Here is a 16,731-nt window from a genome sequence, read left to right as displayed (position 1 = left end):
TATACTGGGAAGTTGGCAGTTACTTGCGGGGAAAAGGCTAGTACTTGTAGAGACTCCAGAAACACTGATTAGGTTAATTGACCGCCGTTACATGACTGAAATACCGTTGAAAGTAACATTTACATATATGAAATGATTTCAATACTGGTGATGATTCATTATATGATACATATTTATGTTATTTTGTCCAGGCGGTGATGGTTAAATAGGACCATTTTAGAGGATTAACTGGTCACATTATAGGTGTACACAGTACATGTACGGTGATAAACAAAATAGAAAAGATCCGTAGGATTTCAACTAGCTAATCTATACACTATTTCTTTGATTTGCTGTTATTTCTTTCTTTTTTACTATCTGTCAGATAATTTATCATGATATTTTATGTGTTTGTAATTAAGTACTACATTTCAAGAACCATCACCGAAGCTCTTAATGCGATGTTTGAATTATTTCATTCTGAAAATTCCGCACGCTATTTCTGTTTCGATCCTTATTATTTTTGACTTTGCTTCTACACTCTCACTTCCTGTTCAAAACAAAAATTGAAAACAAATCAGGTAGTAACAGTTTACACATCTGACACTTGGTTTCAGACAGAATGTACTTGATAACATTGTGAAAACAAAGCTAGTATCTTGACACTAAAAAATTAGTCATTCAGATGTTTTGCAAATAAAAATGTAAAAATAAAGATATAAAAAAATCAGAAAGGTTGCTTTAGAATTTTTATAATAGTAACAATAAGTCACATTCAGAGAAACATTGAAGTTATGTCTTCATGTATTTTCATGATTACTGACAGATGGTGGTTCAGCTAATCAAAATGATGAAATATAGTGGTTCGATAGTAACTAAGAGATATACAATGCGTAAAAATAACTTCCTGCAGGATGAGAAGAGCATGAAAGGGGATTTGAAATTCATAACTGTGGATTTATAATAAATAAATACTGCCGATTGTCAGACTAAGGCGTCTATAGCTTGTGAAGTGGGACTATAATGGGGTTTATTCATTTTATCATAAGCGTAAAAGTTATTTTTTATATAAGGGTAGTTCATTTTAACATTCCGCACTGAATTTGATTTACAATATATTTATTTTACACATTAGTCTCATTTTATAGCATCAGTAGATTCCTTTGTGAGACATTGGTTCGGTTGCTGTACCTGATTCTATCACCAACCAATCACTCGGAATTCTAAAGGTATAGTAACAGAAAAAAACATGCTTTACCCCTATACTCACAATCATAAAGATCATTCTAATAACAATCGATATAATTCACTGACAATTATTAAGCCTTTTGAAATTATGCCATCAATAGAACCAACATAAACAAATAGTAACAAAATTGTAGATACAGACAAATGCGGTCTTTATTGGGAGTGGTCTTTATTCAAAAGTTAAAATACACTGTAAATGTTAAAATGGGAAACAGAACAGGTGGTCTCTGTTCAGAGGTGGTCTTTAACACAGGTTTGACTGTATTGAAAACAACTGATGGGTTGTTACCAATTCTTATAATAGCCTAATGTGAAAAGAAATAATAATTTAGCTGATTCAAAAAAACGGATAACCATTTTCATGCTAATGGAATTAGAAATACTCAACATTTGCGGTTATCTTATTTATACTTTGATATCACTTACTTTTTGTGCATAGATAGTATTTCTAAACGCCCTAACATTCCTTAAATTACTACAGCACATGCGTAAACTACTGGAACAGTTTTAACTGACAGCATAGGCCATTTTACATAATGCTTGAGAGAATGTGCACATGTCAGACTCATAAACAGACTTAATCAAACCGAGTTAGCTATTTTCTTTCGTCCTTGGGATCTATGCTTCCGTAGGAATCATTAGATCTGTCAACAGTTAGTACAGTCAAACTGTGTTCGCTAGAGCTCGACGGGACAAGCACAATATTTTCGCGGTATAAGTAGTACAAGCCGACGTAAACTATACATTATATAGACCTGACGGTGAGTTCGAGCCTAGAGTAGTTTGCGAATAATCCGAATTCGTCCAAACGAAGTTTGACTGTACAAGTCTTTATAAAGAATGCGCCATAGATTTTTTCTACCTGTACTGTTCAAACAGACAATCATACAGGCAATCAACCAGCCTTTTTAGGAATTGTTTTGCCTGGAAACAGAAACTTTAGAAACATAGCTTTCATAAATGAACAAAATATCAGGGCATACGAAAAGTTGAACTCATTCTACAGAAATAACTTTACTCGATTTGAAATTTTCCTGTCTCAAATGCAATAAATCTACACGAAGTAACTTATTCTATTTCTTAAATTCCTAATTACCACCGAACAATTACAAGTTTTTATCAAAATGTAGCAAAACACTTACACCTTTTTTGTTTTTTTCTATAGAGAAGCTTGGGTGAGTAGCCTGGTATTCAAACGTCAGTAAGAGTCAGGAGCTCTGATAACCTTGGAGTATGTTTGTGTTCATTATGTTGTTTGCTTCTCTTTTTATTTCCATAGGACATTTCTTAGCATGTGACTGTAAATATGTCTGCTTTAGCTATAAGGCTTTGTATCTATGTGATATTCCAACTATTTATTATAAGTATTGAATGCTATTTTTTATGCTTTATGAATGTTTTAGCTGTGCATCTTAAACCTGGTCATACATGGTGGTATATAATGTATTATTAAAATATTTCTTACACTTTTTACAGCAGCTATTTAATAGATTACACTATTTTCAAATTAACCGATTGCCCTTGTCTTACTTTCTACACCTTTTTTTCGGTAGTTTGGGATTCAGAGGACTGGATTTTGTCATACACTTGTCACAATGCCCGATTGTCAACTACTATTTTTTGTTTAACTTCAATCTTTATCCATGTTTCATATGCATGTTTATTCCCCAGTGGGAGAGTAACCATGTCAGTAATATATATCTACTGTAACCTGGTTACTTCCCTTACCTTATCTTTTCTGCTTGCTGTAATTGTATGTGTGTTCCCTTACAGCTTCTTTAAGTTTGTTTTTACTTTACCACTACTTTATGCTAATATTATTTATGTCATATCCGACGTTAAATGAAGTTTCTTGTATCTTATATCTTGTATTTCTTTTGTTGTTTTCTAAAGGCATATACATGCTTTTAATTTGCATTGCATGTCTTCTGTCTACGATGACTTACGAACATATTGCGAACTACAAATTAGTTTAAGCTCCCGAATGGTGGTTTTGACTCTGAATGTTGCAAGGCGGTGACCCATTGTGTTCCTTTATTTTGTTTCTTTTGTAATCCTGCCAGTGTGTTTGTTTTATATTTGTGCATGTGCGCGTTTGTTTGTATTTGTGTGCTATTCTGACGCTGAGGGTTTCGCTTTTGGAACTTGGCTTTACATGTAAAACATTTTATGACAATTTTCGTTCTTAGTATATTCTGCTAGAGAGTTATCTCAGGGAAAAGGACCCATTTCATAGAGTTAGATCCCTATTAGAAATGTCTGTTTTATTAAGATTTTGTCACTACCCCCCTTACACAACGAAAGTGTTAAAAAGTGAACTAATGCTTTTGATTTCAGTGGAATTTGTAACTTTTCATTTGAATCTGATACTGAAATGTAGTAGATTATTGCATCAACGTTTTGCATTCATTGTGATTATTGAGACAAGGGACAGGTTTCACTTTTGTGACTTAGCGCATTGTGTTTCTTAAATAACTACTCCCATTTTTGCTGTACATTTGTTCAAAATCAGTCAGGTAATGAAAAAACTAGATTTTCCTTACTTCCGATTTACTTTGCATTTATTTGGCTGGGACTGATTTTTTTCGAGAGTTTTGTACATTCCTCGCTTTAATGCATTCACCCGTGGGAAGTGTTTTCTTTTCCTGCCTAAATTAACTTTATATATCGTGTTCTGCTTTAAACAAAAGTGCGTACATAAGAACAGACATTAAATGACATACATTGATTTCAGAAGAATATACATGTACTTAATTATATTTAAAAATTTGTCACTGTAAATTGTTATTTCTGTTTGTCCTTGACTACGATACGTGTCTGCATTTTAAAATATACTGATAATGCGACAACTTCCTCTGGCGGCCATGTTTATGACAAATCAAAAGAATTTGAACAATCTTTCTAGAAGGCCACACAAGAACAATCTGTGTGATCTATTTCAAAATCGGACCAGCTGTTTCATACGTGAAGAATTTTAAAGGTTCCAATATAATACGCATATCTGAAAATCGGACTAGTGGTTAAGGAGGGGATGTTGTTTGAAGATTTTGTTTTGCTCTTGCAACCAATGTGCAACCAAGCAAAACCGTTAGAGGAACATCCAAGGAGGCCAAGTTTCATCTAAATCCATTCAGTGTTTTTTTTAGGAAATATCGTTTAAAAGATTCCCGACGACGGCCGGACGAACACACACACGCTCAGGTGAACTTAAAATACACGGAACAAGTGTTCACTTTATCAGATACAATATGCTGAGGTTTAATATTATTATGTTACTACTATGGCAACATTCACTATACTACCCTGATAATTTCCTTACTTTTATAAAAACAACTGATTGTTGAAAATGAAATTGTTCATATGCTATATGTACGCCTTGTATAAGTACGTAATTAGTGAATGAAGGCAAGATTAACAGCATTTATATGTAATGCCAACAGCATAAAGGACCACAGTGGATACATTTTTAGCTCGACTATTCATAGAACAGTAGAGTTATTGGACTCGCTCATGCGTCGGCGTCTGCGTCTGCGTCCGCGTCGGCGTCCGCGTCCCGATTTGGTTAAGTTTTTGAATGTAAGCTGGTATCTCAGCAACCACTTGTGGGAATGGATTGAAACTTCACACACTTATTCACTGTGATAATCTGACTTACATTGCACAGGTTTCATAACTCTATTTTGCTTCTTTACAAAATTATGCCCCTTTTTTGACTTAAAAATTTTAGGTTAAGGTTTTGTATTAAAGCTGGTATCTCAGTAACTACTTGTGGGAATGGATTGAAACTTCACACACTTATTTATTGTGATAAACTGATTTACAATGCACAGGTTCCATAACTCTATTTTGCTTTTTTACAAAATTATGCCATTTTTCGACTTAGAATTTTTTGTTTAAGGTTTTGTATGTAAGCTGGTATCTCAGTACTCACTAATTGGAATGGATTGAAAATTCACACACTTGTTCACTGTCATGATCTGACTTGCACAAAGTAGATCCCATAACTTTATTTTGCTTTTTTACAAAATTATGCCCCTTTTTCAGCACAGAAATTTTTGGTTAAGTTTTTGTATGTAAGCTGGCATCTCAGTATCCACTAGTGGGAAAGGATTGAAACTTCACACACTTGTTCACTGTCATGATATGACATGCAGTGCAAAGGGTCAATAACTCAACTTCGCATTAATTTTGCAACATAGGAATTTTGGGTTAAATTCTTATATGTAAGCTGGTATCTCAGTACCCACTAAAAGGAATGGATTGAAACTTCACACAATTGTCCACTGTCATAAGCTGATAAGTACTATGCAAGTTCCATAACCCTATTTTGCTTTTTTACAAAATTATGCCCCCTTTTCGACTTCGTATTCATTCAATCGACAATGCTGTTGAATAGTCGAGCGTTGCTGTCCTCCTTGCGATTGAAAAGGTGATCATTCATCGTCTGTGATTAAGTACACGACTGCGGTTTTTAATAGCCATGTATCATGTTTTTCTTACCGGAATAATGTTTTTTTTTTCTATAACCGGGCTCAAACCTACATGTGTGTTTGATGAGAGCAGAAACGTTTGCAGTCCATACCAGTTATCACGTTTGCTCATATATTTTGTGACAGGGTCGAATTTGCACATAAACTTCCTTATAATTTTGCACGTGAAAACCAAGAGTAAATATGTGTGAATACACATTTTAACTAGTATATTTTAACAATTTTCAACTCTCGAATAGATTATACACATGTAACAAGTAGGACCAGATAAACAACAAAAGCATAAAAATACTGAATGTTTTTAATGGAAAGTTGAAGTACTTCTTGCCACAGAAAATATTGATATATTTGATATATGTAAGACGAAATAAAAACCGAAGGTTATTTAGTAACTGTATTTGAAAAGGTATGACTAATGAGTTTTTGGAATTAACTTACATTTCCACGAAAATTTGAAGGACGATCTATACAAGTACCTATTGACTTATGATCTCCAGTCGTGACCTTAACTTTTAAACAAGTACGGCTTGTTTTATACTGGTAATAGTTTTAACAAATGTTAGCTTGTTGATAGTGTAAGGCCTTGTTCAAGTTACTATATTTTTACAACATAATGGGCTATTTTGTTTATTCTCTCATTTATTCAGAAGTACAACAACACAACTAAATACGCACTTTCATTTGTAGAAATGAAAAATGTTTAAAGTAGTCTCTATTTATCGGATGCTGTGCACAATGCTAAAACATTTGGAATATAAACATACTTATTTAGTCGAACTTTATTCAAATCATTTTGAATATTTTAAGTACAACAATCATATGGACATTCAATCAATATTTGTATTCTGCTTAAGTGAAAATAACTTCATTTGGAGTGAAACATTTTTTTCCTTAAACTAAGATCAGAAACTGACGTATTCCGTTAAAGGCAACAGACTGAAAACTCTTAGTTTACTTTTGATAGAAAAAGCATATAGGAAAATTTATTCAAACTTTCTAGTCAAAATACTGACTTAGATATAATATGTATCTCTGTTATGTAACAAATCATTGATCACTTTGATACATGTTTTAAAACAAGTGAATGAAGTATTGCCATGAAATACAAAGTACCCTACTTGAATGCATCTTATTTTCTCTACTTCAGTCTTACAGGATGATTTGATATCTGTCAATGATGTATAAAAATATTGTACTGTATATACAATATGTTGTTTATATGGCAGAAGGAAACATCAAAAAGCTATATGCTGTAACATCCGATTTACTGGGAAGGTCGAAGGACAATCCGCTCCCATTACACACAAATGCAGTAGCTTTGGCAAATGACTTTATACGATACTTTGCTGATAAAATTGTCAAGTTGAGAAATGATCTTGACAACATATCAACTGAAACACCCAATAGTAATTCTTCCTAATCAAATCCACCTGTGATTATGAATACATTTACTGCCTTCAAACCACTTTCCGAAAACGATATTTTGAAACTTGTATATGCATCAAAATCTACAACTTGTGAACTTGATGTGATACCAACTAAGAAATTAGAGGAGCATTTTTCACAATTTGCTCCCTTTGTGACAGAAATTGTCAATCGGTCACTGCTATCTGGTGTGTTCCCTGAGGAATGGAAAAGTGCTGTGATAAAACCTTTGTTGAAGAAGAAAGGTCTCCCACTTGAACTGCAAAACTATCACCCAGTGTCAAATTTAACATTCCTCTCCAAATGTTTTGAAAAAGCTGCACTCAACCAAATCAATAAGCATATCGAAGCCAACAATCTCCTTCCAGTTTACCAAAGTGCCTATAGAAAATATCATGGGGTTGAAACAGCAATGGTCAAGATGTATAATGATCTTTTGGAAACCATAGATGAAAATCAAATAACAATCGTGGTCATGATCGACTAGAGTGCAGCGTTCGATACCATCGATATCCCGATACAGATTCAAATCCTTCGAGATGACTTTGGTTTACATAGCACTCCCTTGAAATGGATAGAATCTTATCTCACAAACAGAACAATGAACGTTTTAGTCGAACAGTCAGCAACTGACACGGAGCCACTGAGGTTTGGTGTCGCGCAGGGTTCTTGTGCCGGACCGGTGATCTTTACCCTGTATATATCGGCTCTCAACCGAGTGGTGTAGAAATATCCAGCAAATCTCTATGGATACGCGGACGACCACAAGATTGCGTTAAAAATTCAAGCGGGAAATTCTCAAAACGAGACAACTGTTCTTCATCAACTCGACAGTTGTCTCAATGAAATCATAAAATGGATGACAACCTTCAAACTGAAAATAAATCAGTCTAAAACTGAAATAATTATGTATGGAACCAGACAACAGTTAGCGAAATTAAACACGACAAGTGTAAACGTTGGTGGGTGTGACGTAAAATGCGTCGATCATGTCAGAGACCTGGGTGTAACTATGACCAATACACTCAACTTTGACCATCACATTCAGAAAAGGTGTCAGATAGCTCATGTGCAGTTACAAAACCTTAGAGCTATACGGAAACATCTCACACAAAAGTCAACTGAATCATTAGTGCATGGATTGGTTCATTCTCACATTGACTTCTGCAACAGTTTATTTACAGAAGTTCCAGCCTACCAAATCAATAAACCACAGCGAGTCCAAAATCATGCCGCTAGAGTAGTCAAGAATGCTTCCTATGAAAAACCAGTTGCCGAACTTCTGAAAGAATTACACTGACTTCCAGTTAAGGCTAGAGTCATGTTCAAAGTTTTATTAATAGTCTTTCCTGTCATCAATGGTACAGCTCCAGTATATCTGAGGGAAATGTTTGTACCTATTCGACAACGATACAGACTTCGCTCACAAAGTGACACTAACTGTAACATCCCTAGACGGAGAACAAAATAAGCAGACAGATCTATGGCGGTCCTTGGCCCCAAATGGTGGAACTATCTGCCTAGCTATCTGAAAATCATTCAGTCTGAAGCCTGCTTTAGATCAAAACTGAAACCACATTTATTTAGGCAGTTTCATGAACAATGAGTGTAGTCTTGTTAAAATACATAGTATTTATACATGTCCAAATCTCTAAATCAAAGTTCTAGAATCCTGTTCATATTTTGTATGTATATATTTTAAATGTGTGTTATGTAATTATAAAGCGCAATATTTTTGCGCTATATAAATGCCATGTATTTGTATTTGTATATATTATAACATAACACTTGGATTAAAATTTGCATATAAAACAAGCTACAATTGTTGACTGATGGTTTCATAACATCTATAAATACACAAAAAGTACTTAATTTCAATTTTGATAACATTTAATTTTGAAATTGGTGGGAAAATATGAGAAAAAAATGTAAGAAATCAATATCAAAGGGAAGTTTCGAAATAAAAACGCCAACAACTTTTAAATTGGATCCACATTAAACGAGCTTATATAAAATATTTTACAGACTGGACAGGAAAAGATCAATGTTGACTTTTGACCATAAGGTATGCACTAGGGGTCTGGGTATTGCACAGGTCACATTATGGGGACCTTTATGTCAAATAGTATTAAAATCCCTTTATTGATGACAGAGTTATGGACCAGAAAGGAAAATATCCTTCTGGCAGTGGCCTTGAACCTTGAGTTAGGGATAAGGGGTTGCGTAAAACAGGTTGTTTTGTTATGGAAAATATTTCTGATAAGAAATATTAAAATCCCTTCATGGATGATAGAGTTATTTATCAAACAGGAAAAAACGCTATCGACCTTTGACCTTCAAGTGTGACACTGACCTTTGAGTAAGCGGTCTGAATGTTGCGCATGAGACATTGTCTTATTATTAGGTACATTTGTGGCCCTTTAAGGATTGTTGAGTTACAGACTGGACAGGAAACAGACCCTAGCCATGCCAACATTTGACTGCCAAATGTGACTTGAACTTTTAGCTAAGGGTCCGGGTTTTGCACAAGACACGTTGTCCCATCCAGAGGGAAATTTGTTGCAGGCTCGGTTTGATTGACCCTGTTCATGGACGGTAGTGGAAATGCATGCTACCGTACACGCCCTCTAGACCCGGGTTGAGCAGAACTCAACATTTACACATGCTAAAAGTACAAAAAAAAAAAAAATAAAACAATTTAGAGACATCCGCAGATGTGTTCATACGGCGGTGCACATGGAACCTTCAATGGTACACTAGTGTGTAATTCCATGAAAAGCGCCGTATGGTCCCCAGTTAAAATAATGGGTTTGCCCTAAACGAGAATACAGTGAGCAGAACTAAACAAACTGGAATTTAGAAAGGGGATCTGAGGTTATGGAGCCTGCATATCACAGGAACTGCCAAAAGACAAAATTAAAAAACAGGCACTATAGCCAAGGGGTGATTAAACAATACCCAAAGCTATGAAAGCGGGAGTATTGGAACCACCTAGGCCGAAATGTTCATGCTGAGAAACTAAACAGTACTAGTAACACGACATAAAAGTCGTGCTGAACGAGCTGAGAAGATCAAAATATAACAGCCCTGACTGAATGTACGGGGAGACTTTTTACGGCCGCCACACGGCTCCTGTTTTGCATGACATATGTATAGACCGCACCTATTGACTTATGATCTCCAGTCGTGACCTTAACTTTTAAACTAGCGTTCTGGGCTTTGCGCCTGACACATTGTCTCATCATGGGAAACATTTATGGCTAGTATTATTGCAATCAGTTATAAACTGGACACAAAACAGACCCTGGTCATGTCATGTAAACATTTACAATTATTATTCAAATAACTCTGTTTCGTTTCAAGGCACGGCCTCAAGCGGGATCGGGGCTAGTTTTACAACATAATGTTAAATGAAAATATTTAGATATTGTCTCCTGAACGGCTGGTCCGATTGTAAAACCAGTTTTCAAATTCCAGCAATATTCCAATATAAAGTGACCCTCTAACGAATTCCTCCTAATCTTACCGTTTAATCAAAATCATGGCTGCCAGAAGTAGTTTTCTCTTTACTGTATAATTGGAACTTTTGCCATCTCCCCCGCCCCTAGAAATATTACCTCGAACCTTCAAAATTATTCTTCTGCATTTTTGTATATTGATTTTCTTACTGTTTTGTGCTGCGACCTTTATGCAAGGTGAAATGTGTGATACATTCTTGTCTTTTCATTGTTCTGTGCTGCATTCTTTTATGTTAAGTGTCATACTTTCTTGTCATTATTTGGTTGTTCTGTGCTACATCCGTTATATAAGGTGAAATGTCTGATTCGTTCTTGTCTGATTCGTTCCTGTCTTTATTTGATTGTTTTGTGCTGCATCCTTTTATATTAGATAAAATGACTGATGTTTTCATGTCTTTATCTGATTATTATTCTCTGCTGCATCCTTTATGTACGGTGAAATGAGACGTTTATAAATAATAAGCCCCACTTCAATGTTATATCTTAATCGTAATAATTAGGAATTTGTCTTTTTAACTACAGCAATTTTTGCAGGGACAAACTCAAACCTACTCACTTTTAATCTTTATTTCCATTTACGTACAACATCTTGTTTAGGAGAACACTTTGCAGACTGTGAGAAGATTAATGACGAGCTAATAAAAAGGATAGAAATTCTAACTGGAAAACCAGCCCATCGCTTTCTGAGAAGAGGAATTGTCATTTCTCACAGGTATTCCTAAGCAGTAATGAAACTGAAAATTAAACTGTTTTACTTTTTCGTCCTCCGTTTTTAGCGCACTTGAGCACAAGGCGAGCTTTTGTGATCGCCCTGTGTCTGTCGTCCGTTGTCGTCCATCGTAGGTCGTCGTCCGTCTTCAACGATTTGACTGTTACCACTCTAGTGGTCACAAATTTTGCTAAATCGTAATGAAACTTTGTCAGAATGTTACTCTCAATAAAATTTTGGACGATTTTGATATTGGGTCATCTGGGTTCAACATTTTTGACAATACCTTCATGAAACTTGACCGGAATGTTAATCTTAATAATTTAAAGGTCAAGTTATAATCTGGGTTAGATTGAGTCAAACACCAGGTCACCAGGTCAGTTCAAGGGAAAAGCTTGTTAACACTCTAGAAGCCACATTTTGGACAATATCTATATGAAACTTGATCAGAATGTTAAACTTGATAATCTTTAGGTCAAGTTTAAACCTGGGTCAAGTGGGGTCAAAAACTAGGCCACCAGTTCAGATCAAAGGAAAAGCTAGCTAACACTCTAGAGGCTACATTTATAAATGTATCTTCATGAAACTTGGTCAGAATGTAAATCTTGATAAGATTTAGGTCAAGTTTAAATCTGGATCAGGCTGGAAATAAAAATAGGTCACAACAAAAAATCAAAGGAAAAGGTGCTTAACGCTCTAGAGGCCACATTTATCACCATATCCTAATGAAACTTGGTTAGAATGTTAATTTTATTGATCTTTTGGTCAAGTTTAAATCTGAGTCAGGTTGAATGAAAAAGTAGGTCACCAGATCAAATCAAAGGAAAAGCTTTTTTTTTAAGATACAGCCTTGAAAATTTAGATGACATGTACAGTTTTGCACCCCGATCTTAAAACTGACTTTCTATGACCATGAATGTGATCTACTGACCTACTTTCTTGCTTTAAGATACAGTCTTGAAATTTGGATGACATGTACAGTTTTGCAGACTGATCGTAAAATTGAATTTCAGAGAGCATGAGTGTGACCAACTGACCAATTCTCTTGTTTTTAAAGTTACAGACTTGAAATTTGGATGACAAGTACAGTTTAGCACACCAGTCTTGCAACGGACTTTCAGTGACCATGTATACGACATACTGACCTACTTTCTTGCTGTTTTTTAGATACAGCCTTGAAATTGGGATGACATGTACTTCTTTACATACTGATCTTAAAACTGATTTTCAGTGACCAAAATATGACCTACTGACCTACTTTCTTAATATTTTAGCATCAGTTTGACATTTGAAAACATGTAGCTCATATTACTCAGGTGAGCGATACAGGGTCATCATGGTATTAAAGAATTACAGTGCAAAATAAATACTGTAATAATGCAGCAACTGGTAATATATTCCCAACAAGTACCGGAGACTGAAATGATAAGAATTATAAAAACAATCGTCAGACAATCATTTATTGGAACGCATTCGCAAATAGCAGGTAACAATTCTCTAAAACACTAATAGCATTTAATTCGATTTGGTATATGTTTCTTAGCTTGAAGTGTACGTCTACACTTTACACTTTACACAATATCATGTTCGTTTAGAAATATAGCTGAAAAGTGGATACAGGGTTTGTCAGAGTGAGTATAAATCGAAAAAAGATCGGACAGGCAAATACAGTCGTTTCATGAAATAGGCATGTGTATGTTGAGCTATCATTATGATAGAAAAAAAACCCAGCTTATTTCTTAATTTTCAGTATTGTTAACTAAAAGTTAAAGTTACATGTGCTGATATGATATCTGTGCTATTGTCATTTGGCAGCATGATGAATAACATCTTGGATTTGTACCAAGAGGGAAAACCATTTTACCTATATACAGGACGTGGGCCTTCGTCAGGATCCTTGCATCTTGGGCATCTAATACCTTTTCAGTTTACAAAGTATTTATTTTAGAAAAACATGTATTCACTATAACTATTACAGTCATTTAGCTACAATATTGTTTAGTTGACGTGGTACAGAAGTAAGAATCAAATTACGAAACATGATTGCTGAATTTACTCTGACTCAGTTAGATTTCAGTTAAGGTTGAAAATGTGTTAATTAGACAGATGACTACACATTAGAACTTATGGCCGAAATAACTTTGTCATTTTCCTTATGTTTTTAGTTTGTTCCCATAGAAAGAATAACATTTGTTCAAAAATGTAAGGTTTGCACAAGAAGTGTCGAGAAAGTATTAAAGCATATAAATTTTCAATTCAAATGTCTGTGATTGATAACAATATTTGCTACATTCAGATGGCTGCAAGATACATTTGACGTACCTCTTGTAATACAGTTGACGACTGATAATGAAAAATACTTGTGGAAGGAAATTCCAACACCAGAAGAAGCAGTTAAACTGTCACATCAGAATGCGAAAGACATAATTGCATTTAGTTTTGATGAGAAGAAAACATTTATATTTTCTAACTTCGGATATATGTGGTATGAAAATTTTATTATGACTTGGATTATTCTGCTTATTTATTTGTATATGTTTTGGTTCTTGATTATGTTTTGTTCGTTTTGAGTTGAGTTTATTTCAACAGTATTTAAGTTATGTATCGGCGGGCCGTTTACTTAACCAGTGTTCCTGGTTATTACTTAACCAGTGTTCCTTGTTGTTACTTAACCAGTGTTCCTGGTTATTATTTAACCAGTGTTCCTGGTTATTGTAAAAGTGCCAACCATGTCTCCACAAATGTCACATTTTTTCTCGAGGTGGAGTACAAATGATTTCAGAAGCACAATCTTTTATCAATTCATCAAGGGGAACATACGCCTCGCTCTGGGATTGAACTCACGACCTCGTGATGAAGACAAAAGCTCCATTAAGTGGGGCAATATACGCCCGAATTTAAAAATTATCATTTGGTGGCGGGGGGGGGGGGTGTATGTGTAGTGGGGATGGGTGTTTGAAGGAGTGTGCGTTTGTGCGCGCGCGCGTGTGTGTGCGGTGTTGATAAAATGTTAACCTGCAAGAAACTAAATATTTTGTTTTTTAGGCATAGGTAAGTGGGTATTCGGGATGTGAAGATTGTTGCAGTTTGCACATCGTCTCATCACCACCTGCCTATATTCCAAGTTTCAAGTCTATACTTTTAATATTTTATAAATTATGCTTTCGACTGAAAGTATGATGGGCAGATTTGACCATATTGTGACCATGCTCTTTGGTCGACCACGCATCGACTTATTACCACTACCTACCTCTATCCTAAGTTTAAAGTCAAAATCTTGAATGGTTAATAAGTTAAGCTCCGGACGTTAAATATGACGGACAGATGTGACCTTTGAGCTCAGTTTGTGACCTTGATCTTAAACCTACACACTGATTTATGTTCTCTGTACATTGCCTTATCACTACCTACTTTCATATCAAGTATGAAGTCAGTACCTTGAATGGTTATTAAGGAATGCTCCGGATACGAAATGCAATGGACAGATCGACTTTTAAGCTCAATTTGTGACATAGATCTTTGAGCTAGAGGCACGGCTTTTAAGTTGGGCATATTATCTTATCGCCTACTACAAACATGCCAAGTTAGAAGTTAGTATCTCGCATGTTTATCTAATTATGCTCCAAAGGCAAGATATGGACAGTTTTGGCTAGCCAGAGAAGCCGTTGATAATATTTGTGCTTTGTCAGAAGAAATCACAGCTAATATCTATGCATTAAAGCTCCTACTTAATTTGCGCTAATTAGTGTTAATTGGCATTCATAGTTTCTGATATTATCAACGCCTGGGGAAATCTGAAGGAGTTTCCATGCCACTACATATTAACGACCTTCTATAGATAGCCTAATCAGCATGAGATCATTTTTGCGCTTGTTTGAAACGCTAACGAGACAGTGCTGCCGAAAATTCGGCAAATTTCTTAGATCACTGGTTGTGTTATAATATCTTACAATTTGATAGCTATGATGCACATTTAAGTTCATTCTGACATACTTTAAGTTGTTACAACGTGCTGGAAAAGCTATGGGAGGTACAAACTGGTATTTGTCTGCGGCCCGGAAATGTACGGAAACCTTCGTAAGTACACGATTCCGATCTGTCTTTTCCGTGAGAATTCCACTTCTTTTTTAGCCGTGGATTATTGCTTTCCGAAGTTATCGTTCGTTATCATACACACGTATATTTCGGGTGTGAGATAGGTGGCACTGTCGTCGGAAAACTTGTTTCCCTAGGCTGTAAATTTGCAGGTAGAAAAAAGTTCGAAATTGTCAGACTGGATTTCCCAGACCAAATTTGACATTTGAGCTTAATTTATGACCTTGACCTTTGTCCTACAGAGCCGTTTCAAGCGTTCAGCATATTGTCACATCGCAATCTATCTATACGCTAAAAAAACAGGGATGTTTAGAGACTATAGGAAACCAATGCCCAAAACGTTTATTGTGTTAACACTTGTTCGACTGAAAGTTATATATTTTTAAGTTTAGTTTTCATGCCCAATTCCCAACACAGTATTCCTAATTTAACGAGGTAACTTTGGATTTGAGAATGTTCATATTGACCTATCTTGTGTTTATATATGTCAATGATTTTTATTATAAATAGACAAAATGTTTTGATTATAGTCAGTTGTTTTACACATTACCATAGTCCACCTTTTTACAAGAACATCTGCAGAATTGAGAAATTAGTGACAAATGGCGAGGTAATGAACAAGTTTGGAATTGGCAAACGTGACTCGATAGGCAAGACCAGTTTTCCAGCAATACAGGCCGCCCCCAAGTTTCAGCTCTTCTTTCCCTGAAATATTTTGTGGCAATAAGGACATTGCATGTCTTATTCTTTGTGCTTTAGACCAGGTTACTAATTTTTACAACATTATTGACATTTAACGTAATTATTTGTTGAAATATTTGAATTCACAATATTCATAGCATGAATTCATTCGTATAATAGATAAAACAGATACAAGTTAAAAATTTATAAAGACTGCGTCTTAGAAATTTTCATGAGACTGATTTAAAGTTTATATCAAAGTGAATTTTTATGTAAAAATCCAAAAAAACTTTCGTACATTATAACGTTTATTGCCATGTCATGAAAATGCATAATTCCGTACCTTTTTAACATGATTTCATTATACACCCTTCCAGCACATTTTCTTTCAAGTAACAAGAGAAGTGGCTCCGTTCATTATTGGTAAAAAACCAGCTTTAATCCATGCTACCTTCCTTCCTGCTCTGAATGGAGCCAAAACTAAAATGAGCGCTAGTGATAAAAATTCTGCAATTTTTCTATCTGACGGAGAACACGAGATTGAACAGAAGATATGGTTTAATATTTAAAAAAGAAATACTTATCA

General features: G+C 35.1%; 1 pseudogene; it reads left to right on the top strand.

Moving 5' to 3' along the window:
- LOC123544769 (tryptophan--tRNA ligase, cytoplasmic-like) overlaps nt 1-16,714 on the top strand; it is a 49,581-nt pseudogene extending 32,867 nt beyond the window's left edge.
- Nucleotides 16,715-16,731: the final 17 nt, after the last annotated feature.

This window comes from Mercenaria mercenaria, chromosome 1, assembly GCF_021730395.1.
Source record: "Mercenaria mercenaria strain notata chromosome 1, MADL_Memer_1, whole genome shotgun sequence".
NCBI classification, from domain to species: domain Eukaryota; kingdom Metazoa; phylum Mollusca; class Bivalvia; order Venerida; family Veneridae; genus Mercenaria; species Mercenaria mercenaria.
Note: the sequence above shows the minus strand (reverse complement) of the source record. Positions and strands in the feature narration are given on the sequence as shown.